General features: G+C 30.7%; 1 protein-coding gene across 1 annotated transcript in view; it reads left to right on the forward strand.

Moving 5' to 3' along the window:
* The first annotated feature begins 2785 nt into the window (after nucleotides 1-2785).
* Nucleotides 2786-18801, forward strand: part of LOC145277725 (uncharacterized) — a 30478-nt gene continuing 14462 nt past the window's right edge. The window contains exon 1 of the mRNA XM_080129427.1: nucleotides 2786-2914. The gene's annotated coding sequence lies outside the window, so the exon portion shown is untranslated. The remainder of the gene's footprint in view (nucleotides 2915-18801) is intronic.

Here is an 18801-nt window from a genome sequence, read left to right on the forward strand (position 1 = left end):
TTTTGATATAGATGTATATAATAATACTTTGATAAGCATGTTTTAACTTAAATAGGGATGGTATAATAAAATTGTGGGGTCTGCGTTTGCGCCTGGCCTCCATAGAATGGAAATAGGCATAAACTTTAATAAAGACTTTTTATATCTATCTGCGTAAGTATACTTTGATAATTATGTTTCAGTTTGAAGAAATACGGTATAATAAAATTATGAGGTGTTTGTTCGCGCCTGACCTCTATAGAATGGAAAAATGCCACAAAGTTTAAAAAGGTTTTTTAATATAAATCCACAGAATATTGTGATAAGTGTTTCAGTATGAACAGGTATGGTATAATAAATTATGGGGTTTATCTATTTTATTTTTACTTTCATCATATTTTGCTTTGGTTTTGATACCCCCAAATTCGAAGCTGTCTCTTTACAACCCTTCCTTTTCATAACTTATCATACTTTCATAAATCAGAGTCCATTTTCTGTAGGCTGTTTTTGGACCCAGTCAACAACGGGTACTCTTGCTAGTATATATATATAATACAGAAAATGGACTCTGATTTGTGTCAGGTCATGTCATGTGCTACTGGTACCATGTAACCCAGTACTACCTGCCTCATGGTCGGGTCACCGGCGACTAAACTGGTTCCCCCACCAGACTTGTTTGGTGAGGAGGGCGACTAGTCTCCCTGAAGGATTAAAAACAAGACCTTCCAAAGGGCGAATGAACTCTTTTTCTGGGTCAACGGCCAACTAGCACCGTGTATATTTGTGTGTGTGTATATGTGTATTGGGGTGGAGAGGGCTCCCGTAAGCCGTGGTGAAGGCAGCCTTTCTAGGAGAAGCAAAGATTTAAAAAACCATAAAGCGGAAGACCATTACCCGCATTAAGCTGGTCTGCAGTTTAATTTGTTGCTGGCTATCTTGCTCTTGCTTGTTGCTGGATTTCAACATTTTGAAGCGAGAGAGAGACTTAGCTGTCGTACAAAGCTAAGACTCTGTAACATCATATTTGTATAGATACTCCCTCAGGCATTTGGGCTCATGGATTTTAAATGTCTGAGGGAGTGGCACTCGTCTGACAAGACGTTGCAATCATCATATATATATATATATATATATATATATATATATATAGTGTGTGTGTGTGTGTGTATGAATACAAACAAAGCATGCAAAATACCTATGCATACAACACCAGGCAGGTGTAACAAAAAGTGTTTATCAATTTACTTACTGGTTGTATTCAACTGACGTATTTGTGGTGGAGCCATATTGTCAGGTAAAGGGTTTAAAACAAATATCAAAATATAGTCATGTTTATAATTTTAGCGAATGTGCACTAGAGTACCAACTAAAGACTCACCTTTAAAAAGTTGATTTTTAGGAAAATTCAGGTCTGTTTGGAACGGATATCACATTTAAAATTGTCACTGAAAAGTATTTTTTATGATAGTATTGGATATATCACCCAGTATATTCTCTGTTTTCACTGGTAGCCATGTTTGTTTTTGCGCATGTGCAGTCAATTTCTGCACAAAAAAAATTGACTGCGCACACAAAAACAAACATGGCCACCAGTGAAAGCAATAGAGAATACATTGGATAATAAAGAAAAATACTTGTCAGCGACAATTTTAAATGTGATATTCGTTCAAAACACACCTGAATATCAGTAAAGATCAACTTTTTAAAGATAAATCTTTAGTTGGTACTCTAGTGCACATTGACCATAATTTTTTAAAATAATATTTAAAAACCGTTTGAGTTTTCCATTAGTTCCATTTAGTTTATTTCATTGCATTTCAAAAAATAATATTTGATAAATAAATAAATATAAATAAAATAATTAAACGTGTATTAAACGAAAGTTACGTATAGGCGAACTATACATACAGTACACACGGTACCTTGTTTAATAGGGTTTTTTTTGTCTTTTTTTTTTTATTATTAATATAGAGATATTTTTCCACAAACAGAAGAGATGACAGATATTGTTTTTTAAATTTTTTGCACCGATCAGACAGCAAGACCACTTCTGTTAAATATGAGCACTGAACTCCAATTTATTTAACTCTCCACGAGAGTAGAGTTATACAAAAGGTTGGTTTTTAATGTAGGGAAAATATAGCTAATATAACTCCCAAAAGCGGCACTCTGGATTGGAACAAAATTGAAAATTGCCTTGGTCTAGAAAGACTACTTCATCGATGGAGAGTAGATAGATACTACACTTTGATCCCAGCAAGCTCGAAATGCAACGAAGATGCCGCAGCCGCACACTCCTGTTGACGATATATATATCAAAATATTTTTTTCGAGAAAATTTAATTTTATGATGATACATTGATTTTTTTTAAGGAATCACGTTCTTGGTTGAACCTGATGCATCCCATTAAAAATCGTATGCCATTAAAATAAAAGCAATTTAGCAGAACTTAGTTCTGAGAACTTAACTAACACAAGTAATTATTAATTCGAAAGTCAAGATATTTTTCAACAGTGTAAAAAATCGTTAGAACAAATAAATAAATGAAAAATAAATCATAGTTAAGGCCGACATTATTATATTTTAAAATTTTTATCTGTGAAAAATTAAATATATTGCGTTTCTGTGTAAAAATTAATAAAAAAAAGACTTTTATAATTTAACTATTCATCTGGTTTTATTTTTAATAATTAAATAATAAGCGAACCAAATGCACTCCAACTGGTACTAGCATCTCTCTATCTCAATTTCTTTCTTTCTGACCATCTCTTTTTCTTCTCCATTTCTTTTTAAAATTAGAACTGTGTCCATCCCATTTCGCCATTTATGTGCCACGCGAAGCCATTCCGGATTTTAATGCCTCCGCCGCTCCGACCAATATGGCGGCTGTGTAAACACATTGAAAAAATCGGCGGCTCCGTGGCGTGTGTGCAGGTAGGTGTGATTGTTTTATTATATCGCTGTTGTTATGTCGGGTCCAGCCTGAGGCCCGGGTGCCACTTGATGCTGAAGGAGCAGCTGGGAGGTCGGGCCAACGTGTCTGCTTACCCCACACATCACTAATAATAATAAAAATAACAACAGCGACAAAAAAGAAAAAAAAAAACAACTAACTCTTTTGTTAGTGTCTGTAGCAACTCCAATATTTTCTTGTTGCATTTATTGTTAGCCTTTTGGTGGAGATTTACTCTGTCTCTTATTTCAGCCTGTAAATTCAGATATACATCCGTTGTGTTAAAGATTCAACGCGGCCTCTGTTCATTTTATTTTATTTATTTGCTTCTATGGACTTTGGTCTGGTTTGGTTTTGTTATTTCTTCAATTTACAATCTTATTTCCTGTGGAAAAAAAAATGTCTTTTTGGAAGAGCGAAGAAAGAAGGAAAGAGATAAACTAAATGCGTGGGCGTTTATATATTATAAAATAACTTTAGATTTGGGTAATAAATTTGGTATATGTATCCGACACGAAGTAAAGCTGGTACATATATGGGTTGTTAGATTCACATTGGTAAGTCGAGGTTTCGATCCTTGCGACCTCCTTCAGCGCCAATTATATAACTATTTAATGAGGAAGTCGCAAGACTGGAACCTAGGTTTGTCTATATAAATTAAACGACCTATATATATATATATATATATTATATATATATGCCCACACCAGCATACTTCTTTTCTCCAAATGTGTGGGTGTAAAAGGTGGAGGCGAATGCCGTGTGTTTATGTATTGTATTTATTTCTCCATGTTTACGTATTTGTTCATCTTATTCAAATATTCATTTATTATTATTAATTTTTTTTTTTTTTTAATTTCGGTAACAGAAACAGAGATATGAAGAAACAAATTAATATAGCAACCTGTTTTTTTTTTTTATTTTTTTTTTTAAATTATTTTGTGGTATTAGGAAAAGGTTTTGAATATAATAATATACTTTATTTTTAATTTTGGAGGCGTTTCGACAAAATCTGAATAGAACCAAATCGACTTTTGCTGAACTTGGGTTAGGTTAGCGTTCAATAAAAACCGAACCAATTCGGTTCAAATTCTGTAAAAAGTGCACTTTCTGAGAGTAATTATTTTGGTGTCGAAGTTTTCGACATAAAAGTTAAAAAGTATTTATATACTTTTTAAATTTTCTAGCATCAAAATATTGCTATTATATAATTTGTTATTCACCAACCATCTGTTTTTATTTCTGTTAAAGACTATTTTACGTTTTATTTTCCCTGACTTATTAAATCACTAAAGTGTTTCGTTTCGTCCGTTTTCCATTTTATAAAAAAAGTATTTGTTCATGAGTAACGTTTTTATTTTATTTTCAACATTAATTTTTCGTCTAAGCAAAAATAAATAAACAGCTTGTCCGGTTCGCATGCACTGGTCTGTTTTTATAATAACAATCGTACCAATGCTAACAAAGTATCAGTATATTTACTATTAATAGTAAGTAGTATGAAAACTTAATAACCAGAACTGTTATTAATAGTTTTCCAGGGTATTTTTTCTTCATACCAGTCTGGTATATGTCCTCAGCGTTCAGTCTACTAGAGGATGGATCGTTGTGGTATCTTCTGGACCTGCTCTGTTGGTATGATTCTGTTGCCGTTGTAAGAAGTCCAGTCCAATCCACCCTCTGAGGCATTATCTTCTCGCGCTTGGAGAAGAGGGTAGTTTATTGCTAATCGCCTGAAGCACCCCTACCAGGGAATGCTGACGAGGTTGCTTATGCATTTTTTTTTTTTTTTGTAAGCCAAAAAGTGCTCTACCTTTTGGTGCTAGCTTTTCAATCCTCAAATCTCCGACTTTGTGTCACATCTTTTCGCAGTGGGAGAGAGATAAATAAAATAATAATTAATGGTTTTATTGTGGGTAAATACCCTCTACGAAATTACTCTCCTCCCTTCCAAAATTGAAGTTCTACTTTTTTTTTTTTTTCTTTAGCGAATTAAGTGAATAGGGGAGCAACATCCTGAAAAAAAATTGTTGGAAAGGGGGGAGGAGAATTATTTTAGAATGTATAATAATCATCAATTTAGCATATAAATTTAACATAAAATAATCCCCCAATTTTTTTTTTTTTTTTTTTTTTCGATCATTGTAGAGTTTTAGGGCAGTTAATCAAATCTTTTTTTTTTTTTTTTTTTTTTTTTATCCTTAAAAATTCTGTGGGAACTATTTTGGGGGAAAGTGGAGTTTACTTTTTACGCGCTTACGTGTGGTTTTACGATCTTACCACTCCGCATTTAGGGGTGATAATTAAAAAAAAAAAAAAAAAAAAAAAAAAGAATAGTTACCTATTTTAAAACGATAGAATGGCCCAGAAATGGAATGGGATACTAGATTGATCCTCTACTCTAAATTCTAATTTTTTTTTTTTTTTTTTTTTTTTAAACTTTTTATAGTGTAATCGCCTAAACCCCCCCCCCCAAAAAAAAACCCCGTAGAATCTTAATTTTTGTGTGGGTGGAGTGATTTAGTTACAACAATACGGAAATATCAGAATAATTAATTAGAATAATTGTTAGTTGTATTATTATTTAAGTCAATTCTTATTTCTGCAATTATTGTGGAAGAGAGTGACCTCCCCTTTCTTCTTATTTTAATGTGTTCAATTTTCCATTTCATACATCTTTTCTTTCTCCAACATATTTAATGTCTTATTCAAATTAGTTTGAAATAGTTGTATTACCGCACGGCATCTGTAATAATTAAATAAATAAAAAATAATAAAAAAATAAATTAAATAAAATAACAAAGAAAATATTCAAAAAAGAATTTGCATTCTCATTGGAAAATCCCCTTTTATGTTTTGGGGGCAGGGTGGGGATGGACTTGGACTATGTATATTTCATATAAACCAGTTTGCTTGTTGAATGCAAATAGTTTCCAAAAAAAATTAGTCTTTCATAATCATTACTATTTCCGACATAAATTATATCAATGGAAATACTAGGTATGTGCAAAATGAATGGCCAATCCCTAAAATGCATAAACATTTTGACCCTCTCCATTCATTTGAAAAAGTCTCCAAAATTCAGGAAATCCACCAATTTTAATGAAATTTTCAATATTTATTAATAATCACAGAATATAATAAAGCCATTATTTTTTTTTTCAAAATTTAAGTGAAAATGTATTTTTTGTAAAACAAACACCTTTGCTAACGTATTTTAAAAACTAAAAAGACACAGGGATTTCCCCCCCTTTTTTTTCTTTTATAAAAATAAAGCACTGTAGATGTAAAGAATTAAAACATGAATTTTTTAATACGACCCTCTTGCAGTTAAACAAAAATATGAGGAAAATACCGGGATATATTTGGGGATACACCGCCTGTAAGAATGCTATTTGATTGGCTATTGACATAATTATTGTAAAAGAACTTTAAAATTAAAATGAAACACTATTGAAATTGACATGAAATTAAAACGAAACCATGTTAGAAAACAAAATTTTTATTAAATAATTTTTATTAAGTACAGTGATTATTTATTTTTATTAAATACAAAAAAAACAAATGAACATAATTAGAAATTATATTGTTTTCGAATACATAATATACGAGGACATTTGCTTATTAATGATTTAATGAGATATACTGAATTTTTCTAACTTTAAAATAAATTAAAATGTTTAACTTTTAATGGACGCAATCAAATTGCATTACTTAAATGTGACGTTTTTAAAACTTTAAAAATTTAAAATAAAATAATATTTTTATTATAATAATTAAACAATAAAATTCTGTAAGAATGATTTAAATTTAAAAAAATTCTTTTACAATAATTACGTCAATTTCAATAGCCAATCAAATTGCATTCTTACAGGTGGTGTACTCCTAAATATGTCTCAGTATTTTTGTTGATCTAAAAGGGGCTTTTAATATTTCAAGAACATTACAAAAGAAAGCTCTTACAATCAGTGGTAATAAAATCAATATGACTTGACGAAAAATTAATTTCTCGAACTAACAATATTATCATTGAATTAAGCACTGTTTATTCATTATTTTCACAAAAAATAATATAATTAAAAAAATATATCATGTGATTGTAATGATAATTCTTATCAAACTTCCAAATGTAATATTATAATATTTTTCTTGTATGCATGATGGTGTAAACATTAGCGTAAGAATGTTTTTTATAATCCTGAAAATAATTAAAAAAAAAAAAAATAAAATTGAGATCCAGAATCACTAAGAAAAAATGATGAAAAAAAAAATAGAATTACTTTTAATAATGATTTAATTCAGAAAAATATGGATGGGCAAAGTTGTAACAAAAAAAGAAACAGACAGGATTTGCATCTTACCCGATGTATTCTCTTTAATTATTAATAAATTGTTTTTGATTATTTTTTCAATGAATAAATTGTCCATGTAATCAGTGATTTTAATTGATTTTTTTCACACTTAAAATGCACTTTCACTTCATTTTTAAAAGGATTAATTTAATTTATTGTTACAACACGTTTGAAAATAAATCAAGTCATGTAAAAAAAAAAAAATATTCTAATTAAATAAGCACTTCCTTTTTATTACAATAAATAGGATTACTTATATTAATGAATATTTTTTATCATCTTGAAAATAAAGAAATAATGATATAGTAATGTTTTAATTCCTGTATAAATTTAAAAATAAAATTGACTTTTTGGCTTCTGTAGAACTTAGGCATGATGCCTTTTCGTTTGTCTTGATTTTATGAAGCCGGATCTGTTAATAAACTCTCACTTTTGGGGCTAATTGAGCTATCTTTTGTACAAACAAGTTTATTTTTTATTTTTTTTTAATTCAATATTTTAAGACTTTATTTTACTAATTATCTTTGAAATAGTCCAAAAAAAGTAACATTTATCTTTCAAGGGATTTTTACAATGTATTTATTTAACTTCAAAATTTAGCTGAACTTTTCAGTTTCTGATGTTGCCGTGAAAGCATTTTTTATTACTTTTTTCACATGTAAAAATATTTTTTTCTTTTCTAAGCTTTAATCTTTCAAATACAATCAAAAAGTAATCAGAAACCTACAAAAAAAATTATAAGCCGACTTTCAAAACCATGCCCCCCCTATCAGTTTGCACCATTAAATTGCACATGTCTAAGAATAAAAAAAAAAATGAGATCTTTTTGTTTTTTAGAATCTTTCTTGTGAAAATACAGCAAAAATTATGATGAATCAGTTTTTATTTAAGTTTTTACTGTTATGGAGGGCAAACAATTCCATCTTTATTAAGGTCATATCTAATCTAATAGCAATAGTAACTAATAAACAATCTTATTAGGCATTATTAATTTTCTATCTAACTTTAATATTTTACTTTCCATTTCCTTCTCATTTTCAGTTTAAATTTTCTCTGGTTTGATGGTTGGCCTACCTTCCCCTCCTTTTTGTTTATTTTTCAACATATTATCAAATGTATTTATAAATACTGCCCCTCTTTCCTTAAATTGGTCTTTTTAATATGTTATAATAGTCGCAACAAAACGAAAGGATTTCTCAACAGTGCAAATAATAATAATAAGCAAAAAATATAAATAATAATAATAATAAACACTACTAAGAAGAGTTGAGATCGATTTAATTTCCTTATGTGAGTTTTGGTTTCAAGGGTTTTTCTAACAATGGAAATGAATTTTATGTAGAATTAAATTATTTTTCATTCCATTTACACATTTTAATGACAACTTCAACACAAAGATGTGTAAAACTAAAGTTAGAAATCGAAAATACATTATTTTTTTTTTTTATCCAAATCTTGAAAATATCTCCTGGCTTCTAATTTTGTAATAAATACATTTTTATTATTACCCATATCTGAAGTATACAAACAGAGAACTTAAATTAATATTTTCTTTTTTTTTGCCAAACAAATATCCTACCAATAATTTTGTAAACATTTAGAATGTTATTAATGAATGCATTAAACAGTTGCACCTGTTTGCATGGAACATGTTTTAAAAATTGCAGCAAACTGTGCTTAATTATGAATTAGTGAATAAATCCGCCATAAAAAAGTAATGCAAACAAGAAACACTGTATATGTTTCTGAAAAGAAAATTTTCAGTTTTGTGTTAATGTAGTATTGACGAAACTGAATTGAAAGTGAAGCTGTCAGTCTCACGAAAAAGGAAAAAGTGAACATCTATACGAGGAAATTTGAAGGGTTGGTGGGTATTGTACTAAAACATGGTCTATTTGAATAAATGTTGTGTTTTTTAAATATGTTGACTTGGGAACGATTTTAAAGTCTTTTTTTTATATCCATAAAATATGGTGAAAGTAAATAAACCATTTGATCTCTACTATTATATAAAAGGAACTTTGTGTGTCAATGAGCAAGTTTGTTCCTGTGGACTCCAAAACGGCTGGGCCAGTTATGAAAATTTCACACAAAGGTACTTTATGTGCCTGGCAGTGTTCTTAGATAAGTTTTGTATCCGAATGTCTTTGATAAGAATCGATAATCTGATGAAAGAAGGAACAGCCAATTTCAACCAAAGTTAACACCCTACACATCCTAACATTACAAGGCATACGGTTTCTAACAACTATGAATATAATTTAATGCAAATCTTAAATGTTTGAATTTTAGGAATGTTGTGCCCATATTAGGTTCGCGAAAAACTTTAAAATACTTTTTATTACAATTTTAATTATTACACAAGTCGAAAGACTTGACATATAAAATCAACAGTAGGTTCTTTGATATGTCGGACATGTTCAAAATGAATGTTTCTGTTTAGATCACAACTGAACTATGATACGTGACTCTTGCATGTTAAACTTTAATTCAAGCCATTATATATAAAAATAATTTTATATAATCAACAGTAGGTTCTCTACAATGCTATGTAGAATACGATGTATTGTAGTCATTGTGGAGAGACATGTGAAGCTTTGTCACAGTGCACCATGAGGGGTCCTCAACTAGAGCATATAATCAATCGATTTGATTGAAGAATGGTGGATTTCACCGATTTTGATGGCAATAAAAATATGGAAGTGTGAAACATTTGTTGATCATTCAATCCAGGGCAACGTCGGGTCTCCCTGATAGTTTCTTAATAAGACCAGTGTAACAACGAAAGTTTATCTATTGTATGTTTTATTTTTAATAATGAATGGTATATCATTATTCATATAAAGTTAGGTATGTGTATATGTTTATATATTTGTTTGTACAAAATTCAGTTCACTTCTAAACTAATTAATTGATCATTCTGAATTTTTGGTATAAGGGATTGTAATGTGGGCTATGTTTGACTTAATTTAGTTTTATAAGATGGAAGCCCTTTGTTAAAATTCAGTTACTTCTGGCGTTTGTGAAATTTAACAAAATTAATAAATATTCCCCAAATTTTAGTACATTTGGATTATTTTAAAGAATATTTAAGGAGGATAATATGGGCACAATATCTCATTTGAATAGTAAAATATTTCAGATTTGCATTATATTTGACATTCATTAGACATTAGGCAAGATCCCCTGAATTTTAGTGTGTTAAGACTTTAGCTCCTTAAGTTTTAAACATTTTCTTGAATCAAAATTGGAATAAGGATTCTAGACATAAGGTTTAGTATCATTATATCATGATTTTAATCTTAGTAAAGGGAAAGAAAAATGGTACAAAACTGTTCTGTGTGTGTGTGTGTGTGTGTGTAATTTTATCTGACATTTATATATTTTTTTGTTTGATAGAATTAACACATTTCAAAGTAATATGTAATGTCTTAGCTGCATCAATACGGATTTAGTATAAAAATTGTTGGTTTTTGTTTCTCATGGAAAATATGAGATATTATCTAGAAGTGTAAGCCATGTTTAGTTTCAGAACAGTTTCTGATCATTCGTTGTTCTCCAGAAGTCCTGGTTTGCAGTAGACAGATCAGTTTCCGATAGTTCGTTGTTCTACAGAAGTCCTGGGAGGTGACTGGTTTGCAGTAGACAGATCAGTTTCCGATAGTTCGTTGTTCTACACAAGTCTTGGGAGGTGACCGGTTTGCAGTAGACAGTTCTCGAGTTGGAATCCACAGAGCAAAAGATTCTTCCCGTGTTGACATGAAAAAAACATGAGAAATTGCTACAGAAATGTTTAATATTGATGGAGCAATTCTGGTTTCTGATTGGTTGGTGGCAGAATGTTAATTAATTTGATTCGTCAGTTCCTAGCAGCATCGTTTATAAATAGAATCGTCCAACTGTGCGAGATCACACCCCATTATAGTAAAAAATAATGCAACATTATTTTGTGTTACAAAACGGTACACAGTATTTTGCATGATAAAAAAAAAAAAAAAAATGATCATCGTATACAGTTTAATGTTCATTTTACATGCTGACATGATTTAGACCGCTTTTAAAAATTGAATTCCAAACAAACCTATGTTTGGCCAAGTCTTAATTCAAACAACATAACCTGAAATGCCACAATTTACTTTGGAAATCATTTCCTTGGGGCAAGATTTTTTTTTTATAGGCAAGACAATGGATATAAATGAGAATTTGTATCCTTAGAAAGTATATCTGCATGGCATAACTATTGAGGTTGTTGAAGTTTTGATACCATGGTGATACAATTCAAACATAAGATGATTCAGGTGCTAATTTGATTGCAAGAATTAGAAGTAGATGAAGTAAGAACTTTTGCCATTACTAACCAACAGAGCGTTACCACTGTTGACAAAGAGAAGAGTCTATCTGGAATGATTATGTATGAAAGTGAAATCTATCCCATGACGGTTGAGGATCTGTGTTGCATGGATAAAAATGATGAGTGATACAATGGATGCATACTGCGAGTCTTAAAGACAGGCTTAATTCTTATAACCTTAAAGGATGATTAAATCTGGACAGTATAAAGAGATGCATGCAGAAGAATAGACTTTGAAGATATGGTCACATTGAAAGATTCTTGGGTTAATAGGTGTAGAACATATGAAATAGCAAGTTCAGTTTGCTGGGGAGGCCAATGAAGACATAGGAGGAAATGATAAAAATGACTTGCAGGAGGTAGGGGAAATAAATAAATAGTAGGGTAAAAAGTAGATTATTTTAGAAATTAATTTTTTAAAGCCGTTCAATGCATGAAGGCTGAACTGAATATGATCGTGGATATCTCCTACCTAATGCTAACCTGTGAAGTGATAGACCAGTGCTTATATCAAGATATTATCTCTGTGATTGCCTACTAAAACTGAAAAGCACTCCTCAACATCCTTAATGGATGTTATTTGGGGGGGGGTAAATATTGCTTGGTGTAATATGCTCTTAGTTTGATTATCACGTGATATGGAATTACAGAGCTTATTCGTTAATTTAGTCATGTGGCTTAGAAGGATTTGAAGTTAGATTTCAGTGACAGATCACAAGTTAGAAGAAAAAGCTTGTCATGTGCAGCTTAGATAGATGAGGGAGGGTGTAAACTCATGGTGATAGTTAAAATAAATTTATATCTATGGAAATAGATTTGTAGTTGAGTTTAATTAAATATATATGTTAAGATGAATGGTTGTGTGTGTGTGTGTGTATGTATATATATATATATATATATATATAGAAGAGAGAAATTTTAATGCTTTTGTAAAGCTCTATCTGAAAGGATATGCAGCCTTTTATGTGCGATCTGCTGTCTTGAATTAGATTTGTTCACACTTGGAGGTTGATTTTTCAAGTCCTCGAGATATATATAATAAAAAAAATTACAATAAGTTTACCAAGGTAATCAAAATAGTAAACTTAAAATATATTATAAATATTAAAGAGTTAATATTTACAAGTAAAATAAATTCAGCCAGATGTAAAAGCTCAATAAAACCGAAAAGGAAATAGAGCTTATAATATGAACAAATGATTAATAAAACATGTTAAAAGACATCTTGAAAAAGAGTTAAAAACATATTTAATTTTAAAAAAGGAAACACAAGATAAGTGGATAGTCTTTAATCCGCGGAGTTTCGAAGAAATACTCTCCTTCTCATCAGAGGGAAGGAGTTAGCAAAATGCAGGATCGGATTTTGCATATAAAAGTATTTAATGAAACTACAAGTAAGTCACAGATCTTACTTGGTTAAAAAAAAAAAAAGGGTGAGGTAAGGGGAACAGGAGGCAAAAGAAAAATGATAAAAAGATTTCACATGAATGGACAGTCCGGTGAAGGGTAAAAATCCAAAAATGATAAAATCCCAAACGGTCAAATTTAAAATTTCAGTTCAATCAATATATATATATATATATATATATATATATATATATTGGATTAAAATCCAAAACGGTCAAATTTAAAATTTCAATCCAATATATATATATATATATATATATATTGGATTGAAATTTTAAATTCGACCGTTTTGGATTTTACCATTTTTGGATTTTTACCCTTCACCGGACTGTCCATTCATGTGAAATCTTTTTATCATATATATATATATATATATATATATATATATATATTTTATACTAAATGTAAGTTTACAACCATTTGTTTCTCTACTTTAATAACACAAAAACGTTCTAAAATACACCTTAGTTTTTGTATGTTTAATTTTTCTAATTAGTCATAGTTTATAATTAACTGAATAAGTCACCAATCTCTAAGTTGATATAACCACTCTCTAATATTTCTTAATGTTTCTGTGAGCGTTTAGTGAAAGTGATTCTCTTTCTCTAGCTAATTTATGTACTTATGTTCATACACCCTGAAACAAGTGTGTAAATTAGATAGTAAAAATCTTATTACTTTTATATTAAGACTAGCAGGCTGTGCAGCATTGCCTGGTCATAAAATACACATAAATATTTTATTTTTATTCATGCAGATTCTGTATTATTATCCAATATATAGTAATGATTTTAAAAGTTATAAAAAAATATAACTTAGGTGCCATTGCTAAAATTAAAACCAAAATGTTTAATGTTCCAGCCTTAGTTGTTATTTACTTCTCCAGCATCGTTACTATCTAAGCTACTGACAAATGGATATGAAAGATTAAAAATTAAACAACTTTGAGCTATGAATGTTTAATTTTACACATGCACACAAGTAACAGCTTTATTTGACTTACCCAGTCAAGGTCAACTGTTTTTTGGGTTTTTTTTTCTCTTTTTTTTTTCAATCTTGGCCCCTTAACAGCAATTTTTATGGACTAAAAACAAAATCGAACTTGTTCCACAGGTTCAAATCCCCTTATATATCAAGTTTCATGTAGACTCAAAATTCAGAGAGGAGTTTTGTAGAGACTTTCTACACACACATAGACAAGGTCACTTATATATACATTTGTGTGTGCTAGAACTTTTTCATCCTAAATGCTTTACAATGATGCACAATGTAGAAACTGTGCCTAAATAGAATTAAGCGTAATAGTTAAATTAAACCAAACATCTAATAAAAAAACCATGAAAAATAAAGTTTGTTTTTCAAAGAGTATGCAAATAAGTAAACCTTACTTAGTAGCTCACATATCCATGACTGAGTATATTAAGAAGTTTGTTGTAATAATTTTTAAGCAGAAAAGTAGGTTTTTAATATCAATGTAAGTGTGATGAAAAACTCAACTTTATATAGATAAAAATAATAAAGACGTAAAGAGACATATTTTTAGTTATGCAAAAATAATTTTTTACAATGTAAGCTGGTTTCTAACTCAGAATCAACATGACCAGGTCAATGAAAACCTGGTACACCAAACAGCAGAACACTTTATTTACTTCACGGGGGTAGTGTGCTCTTGTTCAGTCAGCCATGACTGGTTAGAGATCCTAAGTAATTGAACCTTCAACCTTCAGGATAATATCACTTTTACAACTGATTTTTCCCAGTACTCTAACCACTGCACCACAGGTCCTTGCAGACATGATTTATGATACATTTTGTATCTTATACATAGCATGTATCTGTTCGCTTTTTTAATTCAATTCAGATCTAAATTCAAAACCAATAAATTATTGTACGCTGAAGATGATTTATGTTTAAAAAAAAAAAATATTCTCACCACCACATCATATTAACTGATCATGAAGCTGCTCCCTGAAATTGACTCTGACATTCACCATGGACAGAGAAGAATCAGTCATGTAATATTGATTTGTGGTGCAATGGATAAAGTGCTAAGCAAAAATCAATTCTAAGTGATAGTATTTTGGATGGTTCAAGCATCAGTCCAGGTTATACTAGTAATATAATTAAAAATTAACTTTAACCTTCTATCTGAAATATGAACAATCTACAGTATGGATTAAATAAACGTTTCTGTTGGAAATTTTGCATAGATTCCCACGTTGAAGATTGAATGTTACATCGGTTGAAATATGCAAATAACATCCAAGATCAGAATATCAGATCCGAATGATACAAATAAAAAATTTGAATTTTTAAAATATTTTATTTTATCTATCTATATATCTATAAAAGTGAACGTGTCTGTGTATCTGTCTGTCTACATTTCCCTACGCAATAACTCTGTCAATTTAAAGTCTACAGACTCGAAATTTGATATACAGGGTACTGAGATTTGGGAAAATCTTTGATCGGTTTTTGGCCAGAAATTTGTCTTTTAAGGGGTCAAAGTTCAACGATTTGACCTTTGAGAACTCTACCGAACTCCTCCAACAATTTTGTGTCTAAACACTTTAAATTTTAGATATAGGTTCCTTGGACATGGATCTAACTTAATAACTTGATTTGAACTCCAAACAATAAAAGTTAAGGGGTCATAATAGGGGTCAAAACTTTCGACAGAGGCGACGGATTTGACCAAGATCAGTATCGTTTTGAAGTTCGACCTTTCAGACGACAAATATCGAAAAATTGGCTAAAAACATTAATATCTTCACCTTAAACTGGGCACTTTTCTACAGGGGGGGGGGTCGCTTTTTTTCGACAATATTTTTGAAAGTCATCCTCTCCTTTCGATTGTCTAGCCTTAATTTAAAAAACTGTCACTTCCGGTTGGGTTGGTGGTCATAACAGCATAGACGTCAGGTTTTTTTCCTGTTCTTTTCCTCCTTTACGGTACAGGTTCGAGCCTGCCTCAACATACACATCCAAACACCCAGGCAACGCTGGGCTGAAATGCTAGTATATCTATAAAATGAAATTGTCTTTTTTCTAGATCAAACTGGACAAATACATTCAAAACATGTTTAAGGATTGCGTCACAATTTTCTGTTTTTCCTTTTAAATTAGTTTTTTAACCCTGAAAAGACTTTTTTCTATTTATACTCGTATAAATTTTTTTTATTTTTATTTTGATATTCATATTAAAAATCCCTTTTTCTATTTATTTAAAAAGAAAATACAACTTTGTTATATATATGAGTCGTTGAATTGCATTTATCTGCAAAAGATCTAGCTAATTTGTATATTCTTTTAAACATTCATTTTAATTAATTCTCCATTAGTTTTTTCAGTTTTCTTATGGTATGATCATCTTTAGTTAACTATTATGTGTAATTATATTTATGCAGGTAATCTAAATGATTTATACTTGTGTAATATTTGCGTAAAAAGGTTATAGTAAATACAAACTTCTTTCTATATGTATATTTATGTATGCATCTACATATTTAAAAAAATTTTGCCTACCAAACTCCTGTCAGTTTTTTGGTCTACAGACATGAAACTTAATATATAGGATATTCGAAAAATGCGAAACTTTGGGTTTTAGCTGGGGAAAATTGGTGCAAAAGTGTGCAAATTAAAGAAATGAAATTTGCCAAGTGAAGGTTGAACGACGCATTATGAATATGCATGTGTAATGTAATAGCTATTGATTCATGTTTTAATTTTTAGCATCAAACATGTCTTCATAGCTCAGTCATCTCGGTGGTGGCGCACAAGTCTTTTTTTTCTTTTTTTAACTTTTAAAATCATTATTATATATTGAGTCCAATATAATATTATTTTAAAAAATTTTTTTTATAACATTTTCACCCCAAACAAGGCACATTGCCACTTTGATGTAGGGGGCTACTATCATGGATATAAGCTACAGGGGTACTATGTGAGAAGTTGGGCAGCAAGATGTCGGTTCATGTTACACTTGAACTTCGTCATGTCAGTACAGTTGGAAGCAGGAACCCAGAAGGGAATTCCAAAGTCTAGCGGTTCTGGGGAAGAAACTACTGAAGTAGAAGGCTCTCTTACATCTAGGGATCTCAACTGTGAAGGGGTGGGATTTTGCTGTTTGTCGGGGGTATTTACGTTGAGGGGGTACAAGTGCTTGCAGTGCGTCGGAGCATTCACCGCTAAAGTACTTTTAGGACAGGCAGAGCAGAGGGATGCTACATTTCGTCGGTGGGACAGAAGCTGAAGCTTAGATGACAGTTCAGGACCAATATCAGGTTGAAGACTAATATAATAAATACGAAATCTGCATTAATCAAAATATCGTATTTAAGCAGATTTTGCAACTGGGCAATGCCGGGCGGCCTGCTAGTGATATACAACTCTTTATTTTTCCTAGTGTGTCACAAGGTTGTCTAATAAATAATCTTGTGTACTGCTCAATGCCAAATATTTGATTTTTATCAGATTGTTGTTCTCGTTTTGATGCGTACTTATGTTTTAAGGTCAAGGAAAAGTTCAATGTGGATACATTACCATTATGATCTATGATCTAGGTCAGTGGGTTGCTAAATATAAACAAATAGGTTGCATAAAAAAATGACACAAAAATAATCATATGCATAGTCGTGTATATGTGGGCGGACAGAAACCATTTAGACTGGATGATGTTCAGATAGAAGTTTTAAAAATTTTATAATAGACATTTTATTTTTAAAACTTGGATTTCAGGTTCTTATACAACTAGTACACTATATGTCTAGATTTTCCTGTACTTGTCCCTGTTTTTTTCTTTTTTTTTCCTTTTAAAGATATTCTAAGTTATTACTTTTTTTCCGAAAGTAAACCGGTCAAGTCAAGAATTCTTTAATTCTCCTGACTTATTACCTTCAACCATCTCTGTCAGACATCGCCATTGGCAGGACCCCAGATGGCATCTAGCCTTCTACAAATTGTTTGGTGTAGGTGTGATGAGCTTTTCCAACTGCTTTTTTTTATCATGCATAATGGATTCCATAGGAGGGTGTCACAGATTCTGACTTCTCCAGGAATGATCAGCAGTCAAAGACTTTTCTTTCTTAACAAAGCTGAGATAACAGTAAGGTGTCCATCTTGGTGTTTTTTGGTGGCATGTTTTACATGATGTCCAATGCAATTTGTAAGATCCTTGTCTATATTCCATAAAGTGTTGTCTATTACTGCTTTGTCGGTGTTCAAAATGCTGAGCCATAAAGCAAAACAGATTCCACTTTGGCCTCAAAATGGCTCTCTCTTTAGATTGTTAGAGATGGGCGATTTCCAGATGGTGCAAGTCCATCAAGAGCACCCCAAACCTTACTGTTGCAGATTTTCCAAAATACTGCAGCAAATTTTTATGGATTGACTACTTCAAAACCATTAAATTTTGGAAATCTTCCATTTCATATTTTAATTACTTGCATAAAAATGTTTTTATGGAAACTTTCGTTGTTTAATCTTGTGTTCTAACAAAGTAAAACATTTTTAGTGAAAAACTAATATAGGAAATGTAATTCAACCATTTTAAAGAGGGACAAAATATCCAACCATGCAGGCCACTGTATAATACTTCCCTTGTGAAAATTCTTTTTTTCCAGCAAATATCTGGATAGTGGCTTGCTATGTAAGCAGCTGTCATCTTAATACATTTAGTAATAGTAATTCGTCCTGTCATAGTTGTTTATTATAGCAGCCATTCCCTTCTCAGCAGTTGTGATGGTTGAATAAATTAAAA

Source organism: Euprymna scolopes, chromosome 6, assembly GCF_053919585.1.
Source record: "Euprymna scolopes isolate OS-2025 chromosome 6, ASM5391958v1, whole genome shotgun sequence".
Lineage (NCBI taxonomy): Eukaryota > Metazoa > Mollusca > Cephalopoda > Sepiida > Sepiolidae > Euprymna > Euprymna scolopes.